Below are 19,403 nucleotides of genomic sequence, written 5' to 3' on the forward strand. Positions count from 1 at the left end.
TTTTTCAAACTACATAGAAACGTTTGTCTGTTTCGTCTTTACTCTCACGCCCCCTTCTAAGTGACGTCCCTTAAATTGAGGTGTATCCTATTAACATTGAAAACAACTAAACTTGATTATGGGCCGAACAGTAAAAACTGGTGCATACTATCGTGTAACTGAATTTCGTAAAAATGACTTCCCAGAAAACCAAGCCTAACTTTAAAACGTGATCCCAAAAGTTATTGCTTATTATCTTTATACGTTATCACTTCTTAATTTTATTTTATTACGTACTGTGCTTCCTTTCATTTGTCAAGCAGTGTTGCATTTAATATCGCACTCCCCTACAGCTGTCTTCTGGATCTGTCATTACCATTTTTTTTTTCTAATTTTGCTATTCGGAAATTCACGCCATCCGTTCCATTAAAAGACGTATATAATATTTATATCTATATTTAGCCAAGCCTTAAACGAAGCTCCCATAAAATACTAATGCAAATCATTGACATTCATAACCATTTTACTCAAAACAATAACCTTCAAAGAAATTCACCCATAAGCATTTCACCAAACCGGCGTGTAGGACCTCCACTATATTTCAGGCAAGGCGACATACAAAGAAGTCGACACTTTTCCTCTCTTTGCTTTACCTTGGGTAAGATACCACTTTTATTTCCGTCTCTTCGATTTGCGTCGTTGATCTAGAACTGTATGATAGTTTGCTATTTCTATGAATTAGACGTGAGTTATTTTAGGTTTCGAAATGATCATGCTTGCATTGAAGCTGATATTTCAGTGAACATCCACTGGATTATGAACAAATGTTGGTGAGGTTTTTCGCTATAACCAGAAACCTCAAGGGCTCGCTACTGCTAATGCTATTGGCTGCGAAAGGAACAAGTGAAACAATTCTTCTAATACTTCTTTGGCTAATTCTTAATTGGATTTTTTTGCATTTTCTGCATCAGCATTACCTTTGTTTCCCATAGTTTGGATCGAGTCGAATATACATTGGAAATATTGTTTTATCCAGAATTATAATCCATCAAATACGTTCGCCAGCACACGATCAGTCTAAACGCGTCACGTGACTGAATATACCCCAGCTAAAACCAAGGAATATCCGAGTGATATTCCCAAAGTGCCGTTGAAGAAAATACTCGAGGGACAATAAACGTCATAGCCCCCATTTGATTTTAAAAAATCTGCTTGGATATTTGTCCTTGAAAATCAGTGTATCTGTTCATTGAAGCTCACAGTTTAATGTCCGCGGAAAAATATCCGATAATATTTTCGCACCAAATTTGTGATCTATGTGCTATTGGCTGGTAAAGGTGGAGGTAAAACTATTCTTTACATACTTCCTTGGATAAATCTTTGCATTTTTCGTATTTTCTGCCTCAACTTTATCCACCTTTTTCCCGTAGTTTGAACTGAGTTGAGATATGAAATCGAGACTTTGTTACTATGCGGCTGGGCTCTACACGGGTGAAATATCAAAACCTATTTTAAGCCGTGAAGGAAGCGATTGCGATCTACTTCAAAGTCTATTAATTCAAAAAAAGATGACGTACTTTGCCTTAAAATTTCATGCACAACGAGCGGCTGACGCATTCATGCAGTCACATTAATTTGTCAACACACGTAACAAATATCACAGCCTGAACAGTTTGGTTGGTGCTTTCTACATCATGAAATTGCACTTACACGTTTTATTAGCGAAATTTAACACTCACACTGTGCGGTCTGTGGGAAAAATATACATACAAAAAACTCATATAAGAAGCAAAAGGAAGATAAAAATTTCATACCAATGAATAACAAGTGAGATATTCTGCCAGTATATTTTCACATGCGATAATTTATTTGAACGAAGAACCAGCTGTATGTGACTCTTCGGCATATTAACTTGTCATTAAAATTTGCCACCCACTTTACCGGTAATAAATTGCACTCTAAAGGAAATGATTTTGGAAGTGAAACGTCGCCATTATTATTGAATTTCGGTCAGGGAGTTAAAGGTTCTTAGTTGTTAGCGAACAAACTGTCATAAACGTTCAAAGTTAAAAACAATATTTATCCTTACTAATACAATCAAGTTATTTCTATCCTGCCTTTCACGTTGTACTTAAAAAAGGTAATAAGACAGTTGACCTATATTGCCAACCCAGATACGATATTGATTGTCCTCTGATCGAGTGCAAATGTGAGACTTCAAATGTATTTTTCAAACACGCTTATTGAAGAGGAATCACGTGATCAGATGGTGTACTCTGAACTGAAGCTCATCACGTGTTCCATGAAAACACACACGCGTGCCCTGTATTACAATTTATGTTTATAAAAATATCGACTTGCAGTTTTTCAATTAAGTGGTCTGAAGGTGGTGAGAAATTTCAGAACTGCGTGTCACCTAATCCTGGACTTTACCGATTCTGTGAGTTTTCAAAACTACTTTAATTATAGATTGTTTGCTATTTGTCTTATTTAACCCTAGTAAAGCTAAAGAGTAAAGAAAAATTCTTGCAAATTTTGAATTCTGATATACCTTCAAGTTTAATTAGCATAGTCAGTGCTATTCAGCTAGTATCTCAAAAAGTTATATATATATATATATATATATATATATATATATATATATATATATATATATAAGAAGTCTGTGTTTCGATTTTTCCGTAGTACAGTGCTCGATATATTAAAGTAGAGCGCAATATATATATTGACAATAGAAACAGCGACAGCTGCATGGTAACAGCGACAGAAGACCCTATTCTTTATTTATTTATATTTTTTTCTGCAAATAGTAACAAGCGTCCGATGAATTTGTTCCAAACCTCAAAGTCACTTACAAATAGAAAATGACTGAAACTCGATTTTGAAGAGCTGACACCAAGTTTTGAGTCTATGTATTTATTTATTTATCTATTTATTTATTTATTTATTTTCAAATAAAGGGCAACAACGATTGGCTTAGAAGATATGAACATTTTTACGAGGAAAGTAGAAAGTCACGTACCCTGCATAGCCCTCGAAAATAATTTCGACACGCATGGACGGTGAGATAGGAAAGTAATTTTTAATTGAAATTTAAATTTGCGTCACTTCAGACAATATCTTGAGAAATGAAAGGATTTTAAATCTTCACCAGCGGCTACTAAGCCCAAGTAAGCTTCAAATCAAATATTTGCAGTTATATTTTAAAAAGCTATGATTAAAAAGTCGAACATGATGAATTGAATTGCAGTAATTCGGAATTTGCATTGCTGTAAGAACATGTAATTTAAACAGCAGTAAAGATCACTCTATTTAGACACCATATTTACGATCAATTTGTTCTTTGGAGCCATGAGTTCTGAAAAACACAAATGAATTTCACATATGATAAGAACACCTAAATTAAAACGACACCACGTCACAGTTTGACGCAAGGAAAGATTATCTTACAATAATTGATATCTGTCTGTTTTGGTAACCTGTTGTTTAATATTCTGGTCAGTATCTTACTCTTCGATCAGTATGGAATTAAAACATGACGTGCCAATATGGTAATTATATAGCGATATTAAAAAAAAGTAATTTAGCGTTAAAAAACAATTTAGGAAAAACAATTATAATAATTTTTATGCATACATCCCTTGTTTGATGGTCTCCTGGTAAATTCAGTTTTACATGGACTGCGACAATGTTCTACCCGGTGCATTAATTGCTTGTCGCTGACTTCAACTCGTTCTAAATGGAAGCACTTTTCAAATTAGTTTGCGTCTTCGGAAATGATGTTTCTTCGAGCTAATGTCCACGGACTTTAAAAGCTGCAATATTATTTTCGAATGCCATCAAATTACAGTATACAAACTAAACACGACGTGTTCAGAATTCGTAATTTACAACACGAAAAATATATATATAAATAAGATACCTTCCTTCAACTAAAATAAATAAGACGGTTCTTTTTTTTTTTTTTTTTTTTCATTGCTTATCTGGGCTCCCAGCGAAATCAGCATCCACAAAGTTCGTTGATTCATTTGAAATGAAAAAAAAAAAATAATAATGCAATAATCTGATTGAAAGCGGGTGGATCCTAAAAACTGTTTTTGTGCATTAAAAAGTGGTGAGAGAGGGTTTCTTGAGCCAAAAGAAAACAGTGTCAATATTTATTTGTCTGTAAAACGTGCGATTAAGTTCGGTGGAAAACGATCTGTACGTGCAAATGTTTTGTCATTCATCACATCTGACAAAGCTTGGTCACTGGTCCATTATAAGTAAATATATTTTTCAGCATTCTGTTAGCAAAATGTCCTCTTTCTTTTTTCTGAGTAATGAGTTACTGAATTGTGAAAAAAAGATTCCAAGTTAACTTCTGAAACAAGAAATAAAAAGTAAATTACGATGGATGTCAACAGGTTGTAAAACAAAAAATAAGTTTTACCTAACCCTAGCTCTAACTCCTGGTTTTATCTAGAGAATATTGCTTCGAGTCCTGCTTCGAGAGGAGACTAGATAAATAGTCTCTATTTTAGGCAGTGCGATCTCCAGAATATACAAGACCGAACCCTTCATTTCTCACAGGTTTTTGAGCAACAAATTGTAGAACTATAATAGTACCTTTTTATTTTCTACATCTTTTTTGATAACTTTCCATCAATTTGCGTTATTTTCTGGCTTTCTGATTGAAAAATAGAATAAAATTCAAGATGATGGATTCAAGATGGCGGACTTAATGGCGTCATGTTATGTCATGACGAACAGCAACTATGCAATCTTGTACAGCAAGCCGTGTGCTGTCTATTGGGATAATTTATGCGTGGTAGATAATATACCAATTATCATCCAGACTTGATTATCTTATTGATTATAAAAAACTATTGACAAGGTATTGCTGCTATCTAGAGAGAACCAAGGTCTCGCTAACTGGCCTAAGTCCTATTGGCTGGTACGTGGAGTTGACGCAATACTCTCATACTTTCTTGGCTACCTCTTTGTATTTTTTTGTAATTTCTGACTCAACTTTATCCGCTTTTTTCCTGTAGGTTGAACTGAGTTGGATACGCAATCGAAACTTTGTTGCCATGCGACTGTTTTATACACAAGTCAAAATATCAAAAACTGTTTTCAGCTGCTAAAGAAAGAGATTGTGATCGGCTTCAATGCAAATTAAAAATATTTTATATGTGTATTGAGCACTATTTTAATGGGATCTGCTACTTCCTCATATGGTTAACTCAATAAAGATCATATATACTTTTCGTCGTCATTTCATGCACAAATGGTGGCTGACAAAGTCATACAGACGAGCTGTGTTTTAAATGTATCAACTTGCAGCTTTGCAATTCAGTATTATTCTGAAGGTGGCGAAAAATTTCTGAGTTCCGTGTCACCCTTACTTTGGACTTCGCCGATTCCGGAAGTTTTGAAAACCTCTTTATTTGCTACTTGTCTGATTTAACAACAGCAAACCTAAAAATTGAAAAAAAAAATAGAATTCCGATAATAAGCTTCAAGTTTAATTATTTCAAACAGTGATATTCAAAAACAGTGTCAGTACTTTAAAACATCTCCAAGTTTCCTTCCATAACCTTTTTTTTTTGGAAAATTGTATCAAGCTTCGAATGAATTTGTCCCAAGCTTCGACGTAAGTTACAAGGGCAAAAATACTGAAAGTCGTCTTTCAAGAGGTGGCACTTCAACGTTTACGTTTCATTTTCAAGTAAAAAAAAAACAAGCCGTTACAATTATAATTTAGAAGATATTATAAAAACTGAGCCGGTTTATGATATCCTTATTAGCATAAATTGTTCTGTGTTTTAGGAGTTGCCTACCAACAGTAATTCGCAACTGTAATGCTGTGAGTACTTTTAACTTAAACAAAAAAGGAAAATATAAATAGCTTAGAAACAGCGGGGCATAGCTCTATTTACACACCATATTTACTATCAAGTTATTTTGGAGCTCCGAATAAACCAGAAGAACTCCTAAATTAACACGACGTTACTTGACAGTTTGACGTAATGAAAGATTAGGTTACAACAACTGGTTAACAGTATGCCTGTTTTGCTAACCTGCTGATTATAATATTCCGGTCAGTATCTTTCACCTCGGGCAATATGACAATAATAAGACAGTGAAAAAAGTATTTCAGGAAAGTAGTTTTGATAATCTTATGGGGCATACTTCCCTTGTTACATGGCCTCCTGGTAAATTCAGTTGTGAAATAATTTGCATGGATAGTCTTATAGCTCGTGCTTAAAATGCTTGTCGCTTACCTCAGCTTGTTTCGAGTGAAAACATTTAACAAATATGCTTTTCGTCTTCTGAAATGACATTTCTTCGAACTAAAGGCCACACGGACGTGCACAAAAACCTGCAATATTATTTTCCAATGTCATCAAATAACTCTAACCGAACCAAACACAACGTGCTCAGAATTTGTAATTTACGACACGAAATACAAAACAAAATATATCCCATTTCCTTCAACTAAAATAAATGTATAAATTTTTTAAATTACTATTAACATTACCAACCCTGGGGCAATATTCAACAGGGCCTTAAGATGGCTCGTTGAATACAAAAGCCTATTGTCAAGAAACAATACTTTGGACGCATCTAGATCTGAACTTAGGAAAGCTTCGTTAATTCCCCTGGGTCATCAGTGCACTCAGAATCAGAAGAACCCCACGACACCATTGTATTTTTCCAAATTTATGACTTCTGAAAGCTGTTGCAAAACGTGAAAAGTAAGTTAAAAGATACCACAGAAGTTTATTTTAAACTCTGGCAGCATCACACTCACTTTGTACGTCTTGAAACAGTTTGCAACGAGTTAAGTAGAGCTCTTTTGATAAAATGCTTTTCGTTCGGTTATATAAAAAGATTCCAAGTCAACTTCTCAAGCAGGAAAAGAAGAAAATTCACCAGTAACGACGACTGCTTCAGAACGTGACGACACGTTTCTGCTTTTAAAAGAATAAAGAAAGAAACGAAATTTAGTTTTATTTAGAATACGAGACAATAGGGACGATGCTAGATAAATAGACAATGTGATCTTCGGAATACTCATTTAACACATTGAAATTACGTTTTCAAACAACTTAAGTAATCGAGCAAGCCAGTACAACAACGTTTGCGAGAAGGCCTCGACGATAAGCGCTTATTTACAATTTTTTGACGCTTTTTCTGTAATTTTCGGGGAACACTAGAACACCAATGCATGTGATGTAAAACCTTCATCAAGGGATTGACAGAAGGCAGAGTAATTTTGTGTTTTATAGTGCTTCGGGGAAAAAATCAAACTGTAGAAACTAGACCATTGTCGTTTGTCCTTATTCCAAACTCAGGACCGCGTAAGGAACCAGTTAAAAGAATTCTTCTTTCCAGCTTTGCACCATGATCTAACTTACCGGAGGTAGCCGTGATGATCGGAGTAATGCGTACGTGAAGCATAGGACGTTACGTTTATCGGCAGAAAGCGTGACAATGACCTTAAAGACCGATCACGTCGCGTTCAAGTTGTATCTTTGCACGCTTATCACAATCGGCAATAACAATAACAATAACAACAACAATAACAACAACAATAACAACAACAATAACAACAACAATAACAACAACAATAACAACAACAATAACAACAACAATAACAACAACAATAACAACAACAATAACAACAACAACAATAACAACAACAATAACAACAATAACAATAACAATAACAATAACAATAATAAACAGTATCACAATAATAATAACTACATGAAAAAATTACTCGATTCTGATTAGCTGAGAGCAGCGCAGTTCAAGTGTAAAACCAGTGCAGAAAGTGTAACATCAGTGCAAAAAGTGTAACACCAGTGCAAATTACACATCGTAATTCTGGATTATGACTGGCTGAAAGACAATAGGAAATTTTCTAAGCCAGTGATATTAAGTAAAATGATGACGAAAAGTTTGTGCGGAAGCTTTGAAAAAAGTTTTCTCGAATGCGAAAAAATGACTTCAAGAAAGTTCTTCCGAAACTTCCTTCACGCGAATTTTTTCATGTTTATATTATTAAAAAGTAATAATACAGTTTTTCTCGTTCAATTTGGAATTAATTTGGGCTTGTGAGTTTTACAAAAACATGAAATTGCACTCGCCTAAGCGGCTAGCGAAATTTCAGCTTTTTGAAAAACTCACTCGTGCAAATTAATTCCAAATTGAACTCGAAACCGAACGATTACCTATGCTAAGCTAGTATGAAAGTCATAAACATGCACTTAACGTTGGAAATTCAGGGTGTTTCAACAGGCCATATTTTGTTATGGGAACATCTTATACCCTGAAGATAATCTCAACTTGTTCGCCAATGATTGTGCATTTGTGTGATACTAATATTGTAATGTCACTTGATAAAGAGTAGTATTGATCAATCAAAGTGTACCTGCAGGAAATTGCTAGAAAATGTCGCCAGTCACCTTAAATTAGAGCAAGGGTGTCAGGGGTAAACACTTAAATAAACGTTTTGCGGTGAACTGTGAACTGCGTTTGAACATTAATACATCATGTGGAAATTGCGATTTACATATAAATTACAATTTTCAATGCCACTAGTAAGCTTAAAATCTGTAAAATCCTCCACAGTTTACATTTTTTGATTGGTAATTTTGCTGTTTATGTTGTTATGCCGACTTAACCTGGATAATTCAACGGTGTAACGACTTATCTACTTTTTAACTAAACGCTGTTATAAATTTTTAAGGGCAATCGAAATTATCGAAATTTGCATTCAGTAATGAAAAAAGTGTCTCGAAACATATTTTTTCTGGTTCTCAGTTATTTTATTTTATTTATTTGTTTATTTATTTATTATTATTATTTCTGTTTTTTGCTTCTTCAGTGGACTTTTCCGTATCTTTCCCATCACTCATAATCTACTTTCTTTTCGCTTTTTCATGCAAGAAAATGTTCTGATCGACATTACAAGTTAACCCTTGCAGCTGTGCATGCTATCCAAATTTATTGCTTACCCAGCCAGGGTTATTGCATAGCGGGTTTTCTGATTTGTGGGTTTTCTGGGTTTACGCAATCCGTTTTCAAGGGATTGGAAAAGCTTATCTTACCAAATGTGGAAATGGGCGTGAAATGAGTTTATAGTATTTTCTCGTGGTGAAGATAAGGGTTTTACAAAGACCGTTTGGAATAACTTCAGGGATAGAGAGAAAAGGGGTCCAGTGATTTTCGTGGTTAAAGCTTGCTGCACAACAGCCCCATTTACAAATACATTCTTGGATAGACATTTTGTGACTGTTTCTGCTGTCAAGGCGTATCGCTACTGGAATTATCGAGCCTCTTCGAATAAAAAGGTAGGAAGTTAATCGTCAATTAATAGAAATGAAAAAAATGTTTTAACTTTATGAAAGTGAAAGCAGTCGCCATGTTTGTATTCTTCTTTGTTTTGTTATTTGTTTTATTTTTGTTTTTTTGTTTTTTGGTTTTTTGGTGCATCTAACGCTCGTACAAGTCGCTTACCTTCTGTATTTCCAAACATTCCCCAATAAATTAAATATTTCTTACCGTATCTTGTGCAGTATTCAAATAGTGGAAGTCGCTACGAAATTTTCGTAATTATTCAAAATGACGCATATGCTCTCTGTTCACAGTTTTCTTTGTTCTTCGCTCTAATGCAAGCGTTCAGTGAAACGTGCAAGATTTAGGCGGCGTACACTGCACAATGTAGCAAACTGGAAAAAAAAAAAATCGAAAATATAAGAAGGTGAACCTGAAGGGAAAATATACAAGTTTGTCTCTTCGGGCGGTAAAATGTCTGATCTCATGACCAAGAGATTTTGACAAGGCAATTATGTATCCACGCCTTTTATCATGCTACACTTCCCAACTCAAATACGTTTTCCGATTGGAGGAGAACGTGTCACGTGTCATGGGTCAAAACTCACTAACTTCCTAAGGCGAACTCTCTGGTGAAACATTAACTTGAACTTTCGACTCGCACGTGATCAGGTCGTGCACCTTGAAACTGCGGCAAATTGCTAGTCAGCCGGACGTCAAATGCATGTTAACAGGAAAGTCACTTAAGGTTGGGCAACTTTTCTCACAGGAGAAGACATTTATACTATAAGAAAAGGGATTTATACTTGCAAAAACATATCAGATTAACAAAAGGGAAAATTTGAACATTTTGTACCTCCAAGCTTTTAAGTTGGTGCCAAGAATGGGTCGCCTGCGCTCGACAACTTGCTCTTCGATCACTGTCACAAGGTCGGGAAAATGGATGTATCATTTGCAACAAAATATGCTGTTCCTCGTCAAATCAAACCCAGAATTCTCGAGTTGAGCATGAGAAGAAGCTAAAGAAACTTAAGTATTTTCTTTATCTTTTGTTGGCCGCGGAGAAAAAGACCAATATATAGATTTAGGCCAGCCTAAAAGCGTAGCTCCTGGGCCGGGTTGTTCAGAGCCCGATTAAGCTAAACCCAGGAAAAGGTAGTTTTCTGTATATTGTTTGGCCGTCTGTTTTGAGTTTTAATAATCACCATATACACAAAACGAAGGAGCAAAAAACGTTTGTATAGAAGAAAACGTTATAATTCGGTTAACTGTTAATCCTGGGTTAGCGTTAACCCGCTTCCGAACAATCCTGCCCCACGATCCAATCAAAAACCAGCACTTGGTCAGCGGTCAACTTCAAGAAAACACGTGACTGCGATGAGCTGTAAACTTGAGCCCGCGATATGGTCACGTGATACTGGTCAGCGGATACCTTGTTTTGGCAGGTGTCAATTGATCATAACATGGATGTCCAATATCAAAGAAGTACATGGTAAACCAAGGCTGTCAACCTATTATTTGGAGTATGGTCGCCATATTGCGCGACTTCGTCGTCACCGTCGTGCGTACGCGCCCACGAGTAGTACCGCTATCCATGATAACCATGAGGAAATGAACCTCATGGATTTCCTTTTCTTTCCTCTATGAGTATGGGGCTCCGCTATTATCGTGTCGTTTCAGTAGGACAGCTCAGTTTTGACTGCCGCTCGTAATGCAGGCGAAGCCACCAAATGCAGTGGCGTCGAGCACATCATTTTTGCGCAGTGTTTTCTATTTTTGAGTCGGGAGGTATAACAAAACACTTAATGACTGGTCCCTTCGCCTCGCGGAACATTGAGGGTCTCGGGGGAGCAAAACGATTCCAGTCATAAAATGCTTATTTTCTTAGAAACCGCATTTTGACACAATACTTTAGGGTTCTTTTGAGAAAAATTGCGGACCCTGTTAGTTTTTACACTCTAGTATCACTTTTGGATAATTTCCTATAAATTTGCGTTATTTTTTGACTTTGTAATTCTCTTTGTTTATTATCAAGAGAAAATAACGAAATTTAAGATGGCGGATCCAAGATGGCGGACTTAATGACGTATTATGTCGTCATATGACTTCATAAACAACAACAAATTGAGTAAGCCAAGGGCACGCTATTAAACGGAAAATAATTTATATCTTATCACAAAGAAAACCTTGGGGGGTTAATTTCATCCCCTTCTACCGGTACCACAGTGGGGGTGTGAGTTTCCTTTGCACAACCGACCCCCCGACCCCCTCCGGTTAAATTGAGCTCTCTGAGTTTGCGTTACAAATTATTCCTTCCTTCATCGCGTAGTACAAAGAGAGGAAAACATTTCTTCAGTTTAGCAGGCTTTTGAGACATCATATAAATACTAACATTAATATATGGTTGATGTAAAGCGCATGCGCAATTGTTCAGTCGACAGGCACACTATAGATAAATCGGCCTGTGTGTTACGAAATAAATTGATAAATAAATCATTTCGTCACCTTCATCAAGCACTGTTTCGTTCAAGTATATCCTTTCTACCGAAATAATAGGGTTGAAATAACAATTAAGTAATTTTTTTTTTTTAAATAAATTTCATCCCAGCCTTTCCAATTGTGGTTTTATGAAACGATGGTTGATAAATCAACCGAAAAACCTAAAGCTGTCGTTAATTCAGACTCAGTCAGACGGCTTATCATGATTGTTTCCGAATGAGTCAACTGGAGCGCAATCTGTAATTCATTTCTCGCCGTAGTTAATTAAAAAAGCATCTCTCGCGATTAAGCGTCGCCCGAATAAGTGTCTTTCATAAGAGCAAAGAAACTATTCAGCCTCGCAACCTTAAATTAAGATTGAAGCAGCTGAGTTCTGGAGCAGAAAGCCGTATTCGTGTGTCAAAGTAAAGACGGAACTTAAGTAAAGTTAAGATATAAAATTACATGGCTCGTTTTAATCCAACGAAGTACAAATTTAATTGATCCTACTACAGTCTCAACTTCAAAAACTATTTCCATTTTTTGTGTCTTTTATCAGCAAATTGGATTTAACACTTTACGGTTTGTCTACAATTAAGTCTTATTCCATTCCATTTTGACATGTCTACATTGCATCATTCCTTTTTACCTTTGATAATGGACAAACAGGATAAACAAAGAGAATTATTACCAGTTTTACTTATTTCTTAATGTTATTTATTGAAATGAATAGCTGTACATTTGAAGGAAATCACATCAAGCGTGTTCGCACAAATGTCATTTGCAGGAGTTCATTTGTCTTATCACGAAATCAGTTTGACATTTATTAATTTTTAACGCGTTATCACGAAATCGCAAAGAAATATTAAAATAAAACACACAGCTGTTTTGAACCAGGTTGTCGCAAACAAGAAATAACTGAAAACAGGACAGTGTTACAATGTTCTAAGAAAACTTTCTTGCTGCCAGAGTCGTAAGTACCATTAATTCGTTGTCTCACTAATCTTAGCATAACTGCAGTCCAGTGCGAGAGTATACATGTTTGAAACCGATTAAAGATCACTAAAAGGTACACACTCCGCGTATGAAAGGCGCAATTGAAATCACATGATGCGATTTAACAATTTTTCATCTCGCGGATGAATTCCAACGTCCTTACAAAGGGAAATTTGGGCCCATGAAAAAAAAAAAACCAAGCTTACCGAGGTCATGCAAAGTCGTTTCAAAACTAACCGTCAAAAATTCAATCTATTTTTGACCGAAGCAAACCTCCACTCCGATTCGACTTAACGTTGCATAAATTCACTCCTAAAGCGACATTCTTTTAGGTAAGCTTTGTTATAAGGACTATCTGCAAGAGGGAAGAAATTTCAAAATTTCAAGTGTATCTTAAATTGTAGTTTTGGCTTTTATTCAATTGGGAACCAAAATAATATAGATTACCCTTCTCTTCTCCTGATCTATTTTTTGCACTTAGTTTGAAGCCTTCTTTCCAATTGCTTAAATTGGAAAATTAATTGCGATGATCATTCTTCACTTTCATTTACAACCGCAGTTCATATATGAATTATTTCATATAAACTTCACATCATTTCACTCCTCACGGGAAGATATGAACTCAACTAATTGACCTCGCTCCCAATGTGTGGCTTCATAGCTCAGTTGGTAGAGCATCGCACCGGTATTGCGGAGGTCACGGGTTCGAATCCCGTTGAAGCCCTGATTTTTTCAGGCTTCTTCTTTCCAATTGCTTAAATTGGAAAATTAACTGCGATGATCATTCTTCACTTTCATTTACAACCGCAGTTCATATATGAATTATTTCATATAAACTTCACATTAAATGTATTCCTTGTCTTCATACATTTTTTTTTTATATATAAAGCCATTTTAGTCCGTCGAAAGTTGTACAGGGACTTCGTTCCTTCGTTTAAGAAATCTCCATTTTATTTTTGGCGGTTTTCTCATTCAGACATTGATCAAATAATTCTACGACCGAGCCTGTGGTTTTCCTTATCTTCCGCATGCATCTCCATGACCCACCTGTTCTCTGTATTTCGTGGTCGCACGAAATGCATGATATTTTGAATTAGCTATTATTTTCTATTCCACGGTTATTACATTTGGAATTTCAGTTTTCATGGGATTTCACTCTGCCCAGTTATGAAATAAGCGTGCATTCTGCATACAGACTTGGTTCGTTGTTAAATATCATGAAGGGGAGTTGTCACCGGAGATGAAGCAACTGAGTTCAAGAGCAAGACGTAATCGTGTTACTCTTTGAAAAATCCTGCTCTTTTTCTCATCATCATCATCATGACCATCATCATTTTTTGGTTAAATGTTAAATCTATTTTTTTTATTATTATTTATTTTCTAATTTAAATGTTTTAGCTTGACACCTTTACGGTCTTTGCGAATTTCCCGAAACACCTCGCCCTTACGGGTTAGATAATTGTGTATTTGCGTATATCTCGCCTTATTGTTTCTATTTTAATATAAGCCAACTTTATAACGAAGAGGAAGAGGTTTGTAGTAGCAAACAAAACGCGGCGGATCAATAAATCAATTCAAGCTGTTATAACCTTTTGCTGTTCACTGGACGTCCACAAAAACTAATAATAACAAATATAATATTTTAAATAAACAAAACATTAAAAAATGAATAAAATTCTTTCAGATCAAAGATCCTGCTATCGATCAACGAACCTCCCTGCTCACAGCCATTCATATTCAAGCATATTTAATTAAATCTTTGGTATAGTATTTCTGAAGTATTGTCAAATCAGGTCCTGACAACCCGGCTTTGATTAAAAAAAAAATACCAGTTTAAACCTGTTGACTTTATCAGCCAGAAAGTTATTTTCCTTTACTTTTGAAAGACCAATAGGCTTCGACTGAATTGGCAATTATGCATAAATATATGTATTTTGCTTGGTTATGACGAACCAGACATTGTTTATACAAACTTTCGACAGTTATCAAATTCACATCGTGATCTATACTCTTGGTACAGAAGCAATAATGATCGACTTATCGGCTTTTAGTAGATATTTAATTCATATATGGAATGATCTCCTGATATCTCTAATGCATTTATTTAAAAATAATAATTTTTCTATTCTTTTCTTTATCAAATTCAGTTGAAACTCTCCTCTTCTATTGTAAGAAGCTATAAAAGGCCACACTTTTAACACAATGCTACAATAGGAATGCACTAATTTCAACAAAAATGACAAACACATGACTGGCATTTCAGGCTACATGACTGCTTGCGTGGTAGTCTAATGTGCATTTTAAAAGGCACTTGCTCTTAAGAAGGATTGGGGCAAAATAGACATTTTTCAGCACTATTTCGTTTAGATTACTGTTTGACAAGATGTGCTTTCGAGGTTTATCTCGCTGTGATTTGCGCGGTGGCATCACGAATGATCCATGCGTTATTGAGTACCAAAAATTGCATAAAATTTGACCTTCAAGAACTTAAAACATGTGGCGAGGCAGATTCTTAAACACGAAGGCGCGCTATAAAAGGGCATGAGCTCCGCCCCCTAATTTTGAATTCACCCAAAAAATCAAGATGGCGGACGTTGACGTTGTTTTTTGGACGTTGTTTTGTTTTGTGCTGTACCCACACGCAGTCAAGAGTCAATACTCCTTTATAAACAACGATAAGCTATCTCTACATGGGTGCCCTGCTGGGTTCTCACGTTACTTCGTCATATTCAAAACTTAAACATTACCTATCCTTTGCAGGTTTTAGTGTAATCAGATGTAAGACTCCGTAGGAACTTGATGTTTTACAAAGCTGCAGCTCGACAGGATTCTTCGTTTTGTAAGACGGCATGTTTGAATTTCCGAGTTTTTGCGTTGCGTGACATTAAGATTGTGGCCCGTGAAAGATGTCGCTTAGCTCAAAACTGAAAGATGAGTTATCGCTAGTTTTTGCTACCTGTAGCGCCTCTTGCATTATGATTATTTATTATTTCGATGTACTGGAGCTGTAGAGTGGTAAATTTCTATTTTAATTACAAAACTCAATGACAGATGTTTATGTTACGTTACAGCCGCCATATTGGAAACACCAAAATGGCGTCTCCATACAAAGCTCTATTGATTTGGGTCAAACATTTCTCCAAATGACGCGCTATTGTAAAATGAAACACCGCATAGACCTAAGTCGTGGCGAGGTTGTTTGTATATGAACAATCTATTATATACTAGATTATTTATCTTATTTATTCGATGGCATGACAGTCAAAACCAACAATTGACTTAAGGAATAATCTATTGACTTAAGGGCAAAATCTCTGAATCATCTACAACCTTTACTTCATTCGCTTGTTGACTCAGTGGCCCGCAACTTGCACTACTATTCAGTGTCAAAGTGATCAGTTTGCGAGACAACAGCGACCTTTTCATGCCACAGCCAATCGGATTGATCGTTTTATCAAGTTTATTCACATATTTTCCGCCGGGTCACTCACTACCGTGACGTGTTCTCGGTCTGAAGTGCATTTAACTACTTCCAGAGAAATGAATTGTTGAGAACAAGCTCTCGTTTTGTGTGACTTTGACAGCGTAACAACCCTGTGGGTTGTTATGAACGACGATTCTTTTAAAGCTTTTTAAATACTGTAAAGTTTAGTGCGCGATCGGACGCTAAAAGAAACAATCGTAGCCTGCTGTACCAGTAGAAGAGCTCATGCTGGCAATTGCAGCTGTAGCTACCAAAAATTCTTCAAACTGTTCGCTGAAAGATACTCATCGCTGACTTCAGATTGTATTTTCAGCCGAACAAATACAAAAAAACCAGGTGAGAATGATGGTTTCACATTACTATTTTAAAAATAGTGAAAATATACCGTAGCAAAATTACTTAATACTTTAGACCTGCTTCGATCACGACATTTAGATAAACCTTAACACCTGAGTTCTGTTCACCATCTGCCTCTTCGTTTAAAAGACTTATTTGCCGTATTTGTACGTATTTATCACTGCTTGTTAACTTTATGGCTGTAAAGGTATTACTAATCCGACTTAAGTGTTATCTAAGGCCAAATTCAGACGCCGTACTTCACATGAGCCGAATCGAATGCAAATGAGAAAAATCCTTTGTTCTCCCTCATTAGCATTTCATTCGGCTCATGTTAAGTACGGCGTCTGAACTTGGCCTAAATCGCCTGAACAGTGCTAGCAATTTCCACCCACTAAAACGCGAGTAACTGTGCGATAACCTTGGCAACAGTTACAGCTCCTTTGAAAATTCATCGATCGTTGACAGATCGATATTTTCATAATTTTCGTCCTTCTCAAATGAATTAAATGTAAGACGAGAGGGCATTAAAACAACATAATTAAAGTAAAGACAAGCAAAAACAACTCCACACGAGCAAAATGCATCACTTTTGAAAGGTGAGACAAGATGTAAAACATCTGCTTGTGTTTTTGCTTTGGTTAAACTGACTTCATTTAAGGAAGCTTGATGTAGCCTGCGGATGTTGGATTTGGAATCAAACCTCAGTGGGAATCTTTGATGTTTGCCAAACCTCATCGTACATAATGCTTATTATTTATGTCAGCTGTTCGCATCCGAGGAAAGTTTTATATTTTGTTGGTTTCTAAGCAACAGAGGTTACCGTAGCAACAGTTTTTTTGTAGTTTTCTTTTGCTTTTCTAACAAGGCTGATTTACTTCAAATATATTTAGAAACTTTGTACTCATTTTAATTTCTAATTATAGAGGTTTGACAACCTGAAAAGTTTTCTAATTAGACAAGTCTGTAAGGTTCGGTTTCTCAACAACACGACAAAGAACTTTTTTCAGGGGTGTTTTCGGAGTCCCACAATAAACGATCCAGATCTTTGATAATAGTAAATACTTTGCAAATTAAAATTTCTGTGGATGAATGCTATTTCAAAATTTCATTTGGAAGGAGTAGCCTAAAAAAACCTCGAAACAGTATCAAAGTCATCCTCGGAGACCCACTGAGCTTGCAATTTATATTTTAAAGAAACATTTTCGGACACACTTTAACAATTATTATATTATTTATGAAAAATGGTAAACTCTACGAGCCGTACATGAACTTTAAGCATCATAAATTTAGTAAAAACTTTTGGAAAATGATTTCGACTTATACATGTAACAAAAGACGAACAAACTCTTCCCCGATAGAGCGGTTTTCAATTGAGTGTTGTAAAACCAAAACCAAACCAATTACTTACCAATTACACTACTCAGCCAATCTCAAACCATAGTAAAACCAAAACCAAAACCAAAGTAATTGTCTAATTACTTTCGACACTCAATTGAAAACCGCTCTAAAGAACTGATGAATTGAAATGAATGCAACGGAACTTGGCGTTATTTTACATTGCCTCCAATAATGCTATCTATCATTCACGTATTGTAGTGAATCCAGGAGCACATTATCCTGAGTGGAACATTAAATGCATGTCTTTACTCTTTTTGCTGGCCATTACAAAACCGAGTTTAGAAATATCCAAGTAGCATATTTTAAACAAGGCCCCCAAAAAACCCTTCACAGCACTTCAGAATAGGGGATGGGGAAGATTCGGCTTTTGTTACAGAAATGAGACTTGATAAGATTTTAAATCAAGTGATGGCGGGACGATCACGATTATTTCAGTTTTTAAAAACATGGTCGCATCAAAACTATAATTTTATAAAATTAATACGATGATCAATGTGTTTAAATTTAAGTTTATTTTTTTAATGCAATCCGTAGCCCCAAATCCCAAATCCAAAATAACTGATTCCACTGTCCTTATTCCCGTCGTTCACGACCGTAATCCAAATCCTTAATCCTTAATACAAAATTTCATGCCCTTATTTTCATTCCCAAATATCCCATACAGTACACTCGAAAGAGGGCAATGTAAAGTCCAGAAATCCTTTAATTCTAATCCAAAGTCTAGTCCAAAGTTCAATCCAAAGTTTAGTCCAAAGTCCAGTCCAAAGTTCAATCCAGACTTTCACACTCTGGATGACCGGCCGATAGCCCTTTCCGAATTAAACTAAGCCTCTCTATAAAAGCGAAACCTTGTATAATTAACATTCAAATGAAAATGAGTTTTATTTGCATGTGAATGAAATCTCATTTTCGTATGAAAGGATGGGCACCAAGACTCGCTTTGAGAAAGAGGCTTAAGGTAATTCGAAAATGGCCCATTGCTAACCGCATGCATATCCCAAACTTTAATTCCATATCCACAATCCACTATGTTGATTAAAACGCATAGTCTGCTTCTTACCCGCAGCCACTCCCGAAAGTTTCTAGACTTCAACTGGAAGTTTGGGTGCTTGGCAAAATTTGAAAACAAAAACTGCCTCGTCGCGTCATTAATTTCATTTGCTAAGGACGACTATTGCTAATGTTCCTTCCATTTTTCGATCAAACATTGATCAAGTTTTAATTTGAAAACAGCGAGTATGCCTAACAAAATTTACTTAGCGTCAAAAGTGACAATGAACCTTTTCCATATCAGTTGGCATGTAAATTTAGGGTTACCGTATACCTTCAGGGGTGTCTCGCGTCCAAGCGATGTAGCGCGTCCGGTTTAAGCTGTAGATACCTAAACCCCTATATCAAATTA

The 19,403-nt window shown here is 35.9% G+C and overlaps 1 protein-coding gene and 1 non-coding gene across 9 annotated transcripts in view; both read left to right on the forward strand.

Annotated features, from left to right (window-relative positions):
- LOC110060589 (prolactin-releasing peptide receptor-like) overlaps nucleotides 1–19,403 on the forward strand; it is a 27,743-nt gene continuing 8,340 nt past the window's right edge. For 5 of the 8 annotated variants that reach the window (XM_089281527.1, XM_020767382.2, XM_020767380.2 and 2 more), the window contains exon 1: nucleotides 12,639–12,757. The gene's annotated coding sequence lies outside the window, so the exon portion shown is untranslated. Of the gene's footprint in view, nucleotides 638–1,184; nucleotides 2,420–12,638; nucleotides 12,758–16,100; nucleotides 16,601–19,403 lie in introns of those variants that run through there. The other 3 variants (XM_089281528.1, XM_089281529.1, XM_089281530.1) reach the window with 3 other exon arrangements.
- Nucleotides 13,432–13,504, forward strand: Trnat-ggu (transfer RNA threonine (anticodon GGU)). Its single transcript has one exon. It is a non-coding gene; the product is annotated as a tRNA-Thr (tRNA).

The sequence above is a fragment of the Orbicella faveolata genome, unplaced genomic scaffold, assembly GCF_042242905.1.
Source record: "Orbicella faveolata isolate gen_17 unplaced genomic scaffold, um_ofav_v1 contig_48, whole genome shotgun sequence".
NCBI classification, from domain to species: Eukaryota; Metazoa; Cnidaria; class Anthozoa; order Scleractinia; family Merulinidae; genus Orbicella; species Orbicella faveolata.